Below are 7,551 nucleotides of genomic sequence, written 5' to 3' on the forward strand. Positions count from 1 at the left end.
CCAGGGCTTTCTGTGACAGGGTTCTCCGCAGAAATAAGTGGCACATATCAACTTGAAGGTCATGGTGGAGTAACATGGCGAAGGGTTTCTGACCAAGCCACAGGCTGCCTGGAACCGACTCAAATAGCAAAGGGGCTCCCTTTCCTGCTAGAAGGGCCTTGATAGGCCCCAAATGCCCTTGTAGGACCCCGGCCAGACCCCCAGCCCCTCCTCATGCCTCTGCAGAAACAGCCCCCGGCCTGGGGCCCATAGAGCAAGCAGACGGGAAGGGGACAGTGAGCCTGGACCTTGGACAGGCAGGACGGAAATGCTCTCGCTTGCAATCGGACAGGTTCACCACGGAGAGGACTCCTCAGCTCTAGACACATGTCACTCTGCCAAGAATGACACACACTTCACTGTATGCACTTGAACCCCCATAACATTTTTTTAAAAAAGAGAAAAGCAGTGGGACATCTGAGTGACTTACTCTGTTAATTGTCCAACTTTGGCTCAGGGCATGGTCTCATGGTTTATGCGTTCGAGCCCCTCATCGGACTCTGTGCTGACAGTGCAGAGCCCACTTCAGATCCTCTGTCTCTTTCTCTCTCTGCCCCTCCTCTGATCACGCACACGCACGCGCATGCATGCTCTCTCTCTCAAAAAAAAAAAATAAATAAATAAACAACAACAAAAAAGAGAGTAAAGAAGAAAATTGTGGCAGCTTCAGTTTTCTAATAGAGCAGCAGCTTTTAGAGATGGCCTGGCCTGCAGGGAGCACCCCCACCCTGCCTCAGGGAGCCCAGTCCTGATTCCAGCTCTACAGACTTCACCAGAGAATGAGGTAGACAGGGGACCTGGATGGCCTGAACCCCAAATTCTGCCCTGGCCTGGCACGCAGGGATGTGCACCGGGATAAGACAGGCGAGAAAAACATTTGTACCCAGCTGGGCCCTGGACTCAGACACAGTGCAGGTCCCAGGGCTGTAGGGTAGATGAAGGCTGGGGGGGCTCTGGGTTCAGAGCACCTCCCTACCTCAGGTCTGGGAAGAAGGGTTTGAGGGCCAGATGGGAACGGAAGTGAATAGATTGTTCCTAATGGAAATACAACAGGTCCTCCCTGACTGCCCTCACTCTACGTTCCTAGCCGGGAGACCCCCTTCTGTGACCCCTTTGCTGCATCACCTTAGCACTGTGTGCCGCCGCTAAAATGGCCTTACAGGCGGATGAATGGCTGCTGCAGGGCTGGAGCGAGAAGGAGCAGCAGGCAGGGGGAGGCGACCACAGCTTCCCTCAGACCGAGGCCACACGTTACAGGGCCCCGGGCAGCAGTCGGTAGGCTCAGACAACGCCCAGAGCTCTTGGGGCCTCGTGCATGTCAACAGGATGGCATGAGACAAGGTCACCAAGAGTTGCAGGAGGTCTGACGCAAGAGCCTCAGGACTGGGGCCTCTACAGGCTGTGCCACTGGAAACAAGTGAGCCCTGGGGCCTACAGTGCCCACCCCCTCCGGCCCCTACAAGGTGGTTTAGACCAGGCCACGGTGTCACAAGTCCTGGGACTGCTCTGGGGCAAGGCAGCTTCTTGCTCCTGCTCTGCAGGGACCCGAAAAGAGGAAGGAAGTGGTCACCTGTGCTCTGGCAGAGCCACACGGCCTGGCGTCTCATCCTGGCTCTGCCGCCAATGAGTTCAGTGACCCTGGGCAAGTAGCTGAAACGCTTTGTGACTCAGTTTCCCTAAAGGGGCATTTGGGGTAATAAGGGCAGTTTCTTCAAAGGGCTGTTGGAGATGATGAGATACTTTGAACAGGGCCTCACACACACGTGCCCAGTGGAGGCTTGTTCCTGCAGGCATCATTCCAGGGGGTTCTGGGGCCACGTGGGGGCTGGGGAGATGCCGGTGGAGGGGCAGGTCCCTCCCCCTCGCTCTCTAAGCTCCTGAAACAGCTCCTTCTCTGAGATTCCACCACAGAATTTTATCGTACCTTTTTTTTTTTTTTTAATTTTTCTGCTTACTGCCCGCGAGACCCGCAGCAACACAGCTCCCGAGCATGGCCTCGTCTTAAGCATTTTCACTTTCATTTGTACCTGGGATGTGGTAGGGTCTGGCTACACACCTGGATTGAATGAATGAATGTTTTAGGAAAACCACTACCTTAATTACTAAAAGAATAATGAGGTTGCATAAAGTCTCTGACGTCCTTCTGGGCCGGAAAGTCAGCAACGGCATGTGATATCTGTAGGGTGTATTTTAAACGTGGTCGCCCAAGTTTGATCCTGGTTAGTTAGCAGATGGGTTATTGTAGAGCTGAATCACCCCAAATCTGCCTCTAGGAAACAAAGGGGAGAAGTTGTGATGATTTTCCCTTGCAGAGTTCCTTTTGGTAACACAGGTATTATAAGGTAGAACATTCTAGAAACAAGGGCCTTCACCATTCTAATGTATCTTCCTGATGTACTTCTTCTAAGGACTCAGGGCTTGTCCCAGGAAGCAGTGATCAGGAAGGGAGACCCCACAGAAGAAACCAGAAAAATTGGAGAGCTTTTGCCTTGTTGTTTTCCATCTTCTCTCAGACCCTACCTGGTCTTGCCTAGTGGAGATTTTTAACAATCAAGTTGTCACCTCTCACCTTCTGAATTTGTTTTCTTTAGCAAGAACTCCTTACCACCTTTTTCTTCAGTCCTTCCTGACAGGTAGGAATGAGTCAGCACTACTGGCTGCCAGCAACTGAAAGCAACTTGGGTTAACTCAGCACACAGAGAACTTATCTGGCGGGCGGGCGGGGTAGGTGGGCGCCAAGCTCAAAGAATATACAGGAAACTGGGGACCAGAGACTGGCATGCTGGCGGCTGGACAGCAGAGCACCGTGGCCAGGGAATGCCACCATGCCCCCACAGACTCAAGGATGTTGCTGTTCTCCTAACAGCCCCTCTTTGCCTCGCTTGCTCCAGATTCAAAGAGTGTTGGGTTGGCCAAGTCTAGGAAATGGGTCTGCCCCCAGCTGTACCAGGGGCAGGGAGAGAAAGGGAAATTGTGGTAGAAATAGGAAAGGGGGCGGGGATAGGTGGGTTGGATGGGATAATCCCCCCTCCCTCCCATAAAGAAGAGCTAACAAGAAACATGCAGGATATATGGAAGAGATAAAAACACTACCCATCTTGAAACATCTCTTGGAAAAGTGACAGAGCTCCCCTAAAGCAATATGTACTCACCATCATCCCGAACAAGATCTCCACAGAACTACTCAAGCAGCTTACACTGATTCTAAAATGCACATTTAAGACAAAATGTAGAATGGGCATGATAATCTTGAAAAATAAGGATAAGAAATGTAAAACCTAAAACAATAGTGATCAATGGGGGGGTGGGTAGAGGGATAGACAAAATGGGTGAAGGGCATTAAGAGGTACAAGCTTCCAGTTGTAAAATAAAGTCTCAGGGATGAACAAGGAGTGTAGTCATGTTGTGGTGACTTCGTATGGTGGCAGATGGTGGCTACGTTTACTGTGGTGAGCATTTTGTAATGTTCACAACTTCAAATCACTCTGTTGCACACCTTAAACGACTATAGAGAGCGAGAGAAGGAGCGAGAGGAAATCCTGCAAGGGGCAGAGTGAGAGGAAGATAAAGAAGTGAGGCTCACCCAGGGCTTATGTTTTACCGGAAGTGGGGCTTGAGCTTACCCGATGTGGGATTTGAACTCACAAACTGTGAGATCATAACCTGAGCTCTGAGGTCAGATGCTTAATGATGGAACCACCCAGGTGTCCTTAAACAAGTACAATATTCTATCAACTATACTTCAATTAAGAAAAACTATAGTGATCAGAATAATGTAGATTAGACAGGATCTGTGGATCTGTGCAGAAGCACTATATGTGAATCTGGTGGATGTCAAAAAGCCATTTCAGGCTGGTGGAGAAAAGAGGAGTCTTAGCTGTCTATGGGGAAAAAGAAAGTTAGATTCATATTGCAGATTGTTAAAAAAAAATCCAGGTGGATTAAAGATTTTAAAAAACTCTGTAGAATTATATGAATAAAATGTAATATACTTTAAACTTGGGCGTAGGGAAAGTCTTTTAAGATATGAAATACAGAAATTTAAGATTAAATCTTTCTTCTAAAGTGGTTACAGTACAAGGACACCATCGGCGGTTAAAAGACACACAATGGAATGAAATATATGTTCACAAAAAGACATGAAGGATATTCGCAGCAGCTTTATTCTTCCTAGCCCCATTAGTGCTCATGAACAAGGCAATGGACCAAGTGTGGGCTATTCATTCAGTAGAATAACACTTGGCTTAATACAAAGGAAGCTACTGATTGTAACTTTGGGCCTCAAAAATATTAAGGTGAGCAAAAGAGAAACCAGACACACACAAAAAGCACATACTGCCTGATTCCAGAAATTCAAGCTATCCGCAAAAATGAATTTATGGTGGGAAAAAAATCAGAACAGAGGTCACCTCTGGGAGTGGATGGGAGGGATTGCCTGGGAAGGAGGTTGAGAGAACATTCTACAGTGATGGCAATGGTCTTCATCTTGATAGGGGTTTGGGGGACAGCTTTATTCTTGGTCAAAACGTAGCAAACGCGCACCTAAGATTTGTGTTTTTCTGAAAAATGAATTTAAAAAAAGATTCGTTTTATTGTAAATCTTATCTCAAGTGAGGACATTTTTAAAAAAATAATGAACTTTATTATTTTTTACATTTTCTTAACGTCTTATTGTTTGAGAGCCAGAGAGAGACAGAGTGCAAGCAGGGGAAGGGCAGAGAGAGAGGGAGGCACAGAATCCAAAGCAGGCTTCAGGCTCTGTGCTGACAGCTCCCATGAACTGTGAGATCATAACCTGAGCCGAAGTCGGACGCTCAACCAACTGAGCCACCCAGTGGGCCCAAAAAGAGCCAACTTTAAATGATAAGTGTGCTGAAGTACTTAGGGATGAGTACTGATGACTACAATTTACTCTGAAATGCATCAGAAGGGGAGATTAATGGTTGGGTAGGTGATGTAAAAAATAGTAGGGGCACCTGGGTGGCTCTGTTGGTTAAGCCTCTGACTTGATTTCAGCTCAGGTCATGATCTCATGGTCGAGATTGAGCCCCACTTTGGGCTCTGTGCTGACAGTGCAGAGCCAACTTGGGATTCTCTCTCTCCCTCTCTCTCTCTCTGCTCTCCCTTGCTTTCTCTCTCAAAAAAAGTAAACATAAGAAAAAGTAAATTGTGAAAGGTAGAGTCTAGTGGGTGGGTATACTAGGGTTCTTTGTAAAATTCTTTCACATTTTCTGTATGCTTAGAAATCTTGATAATAGAATGTTGGGGGGAGAAAGGAACAGACTCAAGGAAAGATATTGCTAAAACATAAGAGATTTTTACTCATACAAAATATATATTTTTATAATATATATATTATATATGAAGTTCATCAACAGAAAAAATGAAAAGCCCAATGGATCATAAGTGAAGGCCTTTAGAAAAAAGACAAATGCCAACTATATCTGGAAATATCATCCTATTTGTAAATAGAAAAATCTGAATTCGACCAATAACACTACTCTTCCTCCTCCAGGCAGACATCAATATGGTATCACTGCTTGGCAGAGAATTTGAGAGGTGGATGTTCTCCTGTACTGCCGGTGGGTGTTTGAGTGGACTCGGAAGGGCAGCATCTGTGGGTCCGCGGAAGCTGAGCCCCCACCTCCCTGTCCCACCACCATGCAGCCCTCCAGCTTGCTGGCCAGGGGCAGCCAGGCAGCGCTGGGCAACACTGAAGGTGCAGAAATGCCAGAAGCAGGAAGCCAGGCGGCAAGCAGCGTTATCTGTGTGCCCTTGATGCAGAGCTTAGAGCAGAGTGGAGTCACTCTGAAGATCTACCACCCACCGCTAAGTCAGAATCACATACGAATTACAGCATTTACAGCAAAAGCAAAATTAAAGTAGCTGAAGAGTGTGGGCACGCGCGCGCGCGCGCGCACACACACACACACACACACACACACACACACACACACAGAGTAAAGGATTGGGAAAGATTTGAACCTGTGTTGGTGAGGAAGTAGGATTGGGGATGGGAGCCAGAACAACTTTGATGTGAAATAAATATGATCTGAAATAAATACGCACACACACACATCTATGGTAACAAGACCATACTCACGTATTGTTTGCTGAATTAAAAGGAAGAGCATTAACAGATTACCCGGTTTAAAACAAAACCCAGCCGGCCTTTAACTTTCCCAGCATTTGTTTCCAAGCAAAAGCGGCAAATTCTCCAATTACGTATTTAGGATGTTACAGCCCGTGCTCCCGACCCAAGCTTTACTTTCCCTGTCATCCCTTAAACCAGTTCACACTCACCGCGCAGCACAGCGTTCCCGGCACTCAACTCAGTGAACCTTTCCAAGGCGGCAGGGATCAGTTCACACATGGGGCTCCAGACACTCACTGGTGATCCCCTTGGCTCTGCAGACAAGCCCTTTCTACCAGAGTCAAACCGGACTTCCCATCTTTTGTTTTTTCTCCCAACTATGAGAGGGGATGAGATGGAAGGGAATCTGTCCTCATCACTGATCAATACATAGCTGGCTCCTACCTAGTACCCCCCCACCCCAGGTGCTGAGTCATATCTGACTATGTGGGCAGAAAACCATGCAGAAGGTCTCGCCAGCCACTTCAAAACTTTTAAGAGTGGTTTGCTTTTAAGTATACTACACAGAATCGTCTTCAAGCGCGAATTCACAAAATCGACACGTAGGTAGTACATTCTGTGACTGACGAAGGGCAGAGGTGTGGGTGTGCATATATTTCTACAGAACTCCAGCTGTTTCTCCACTGTTCTGTGAAACAAACCAAACAGCTCACCAAAACTAGTTGAAAGTTTTATTTGTATAAACTTCATTAAGAACATAAAAGATTAAGTTTCTTAAAAAAAAATCTGCAGTTATTTACAGCAGTATTGCACAAGTAAAGTGGCAATTACCCTGTCAAAATTCATCAGTGCAAAACACAAGTAAGCCAGGGAAATTGCAATACAAATGCTACATACGCTGGGTCCTAGGAAACAAGTTAGTGATGGGTCAGTATACAGACGGAGGATCAGTGCTATTTATAAATGTGTACCTGATGAGTTCTGATACAGTAACTAGTGGTCACAGAATCTGGACATACAACTTAGGAGAGTTTCTAAAGTCTGATTTCTGAATAAAAGTAGTCAAGTTACCTAGCTGGGAGCTTGAGGAATGCTTCTCGAATACAATGCCATTTGGAGAACAGGAAGTCACCTCAGCTGGTTTAGCGTCACATGTGGCCACATGCCTGCACACACGTGTGCAGACTGGGCACACACAGGCACCAGGCTAAGTCAGCAGGGACGACAGAACCCTCTGTTGACACGGGACCACTAGGAGGGTCTCTCTAAAGCTTCCACATCTTCACATCCAGTCTAATGGGCCCCTCAACCTCTCTCAAAGGCAACAGAGAAGCAGAAGGAAGACAGCCTGAAGCAGCAGGCTGATCAAATGTAGGGACCGAACGGCTCAGGGCTGGGGGGGGGGGGGGGGGGGGGCG

Source organism: Crocuta crocuta, unplaced genomic scaffold (genome assembly GCF_008692635.1).
Source record: "Crocuta crocuta isolate KB4526 unplaced genomic scaffold, BGI_CrCroc_1.0 scaffold67, whole genome shotgun sequence".
Taxonomy (NCBI): domain Eukaryota; kingdom Metazoa; phylum Chordata; class Mammalia; order Carnivora; family Hyaenidae; genus Crocuta; species Crocuta crocuta.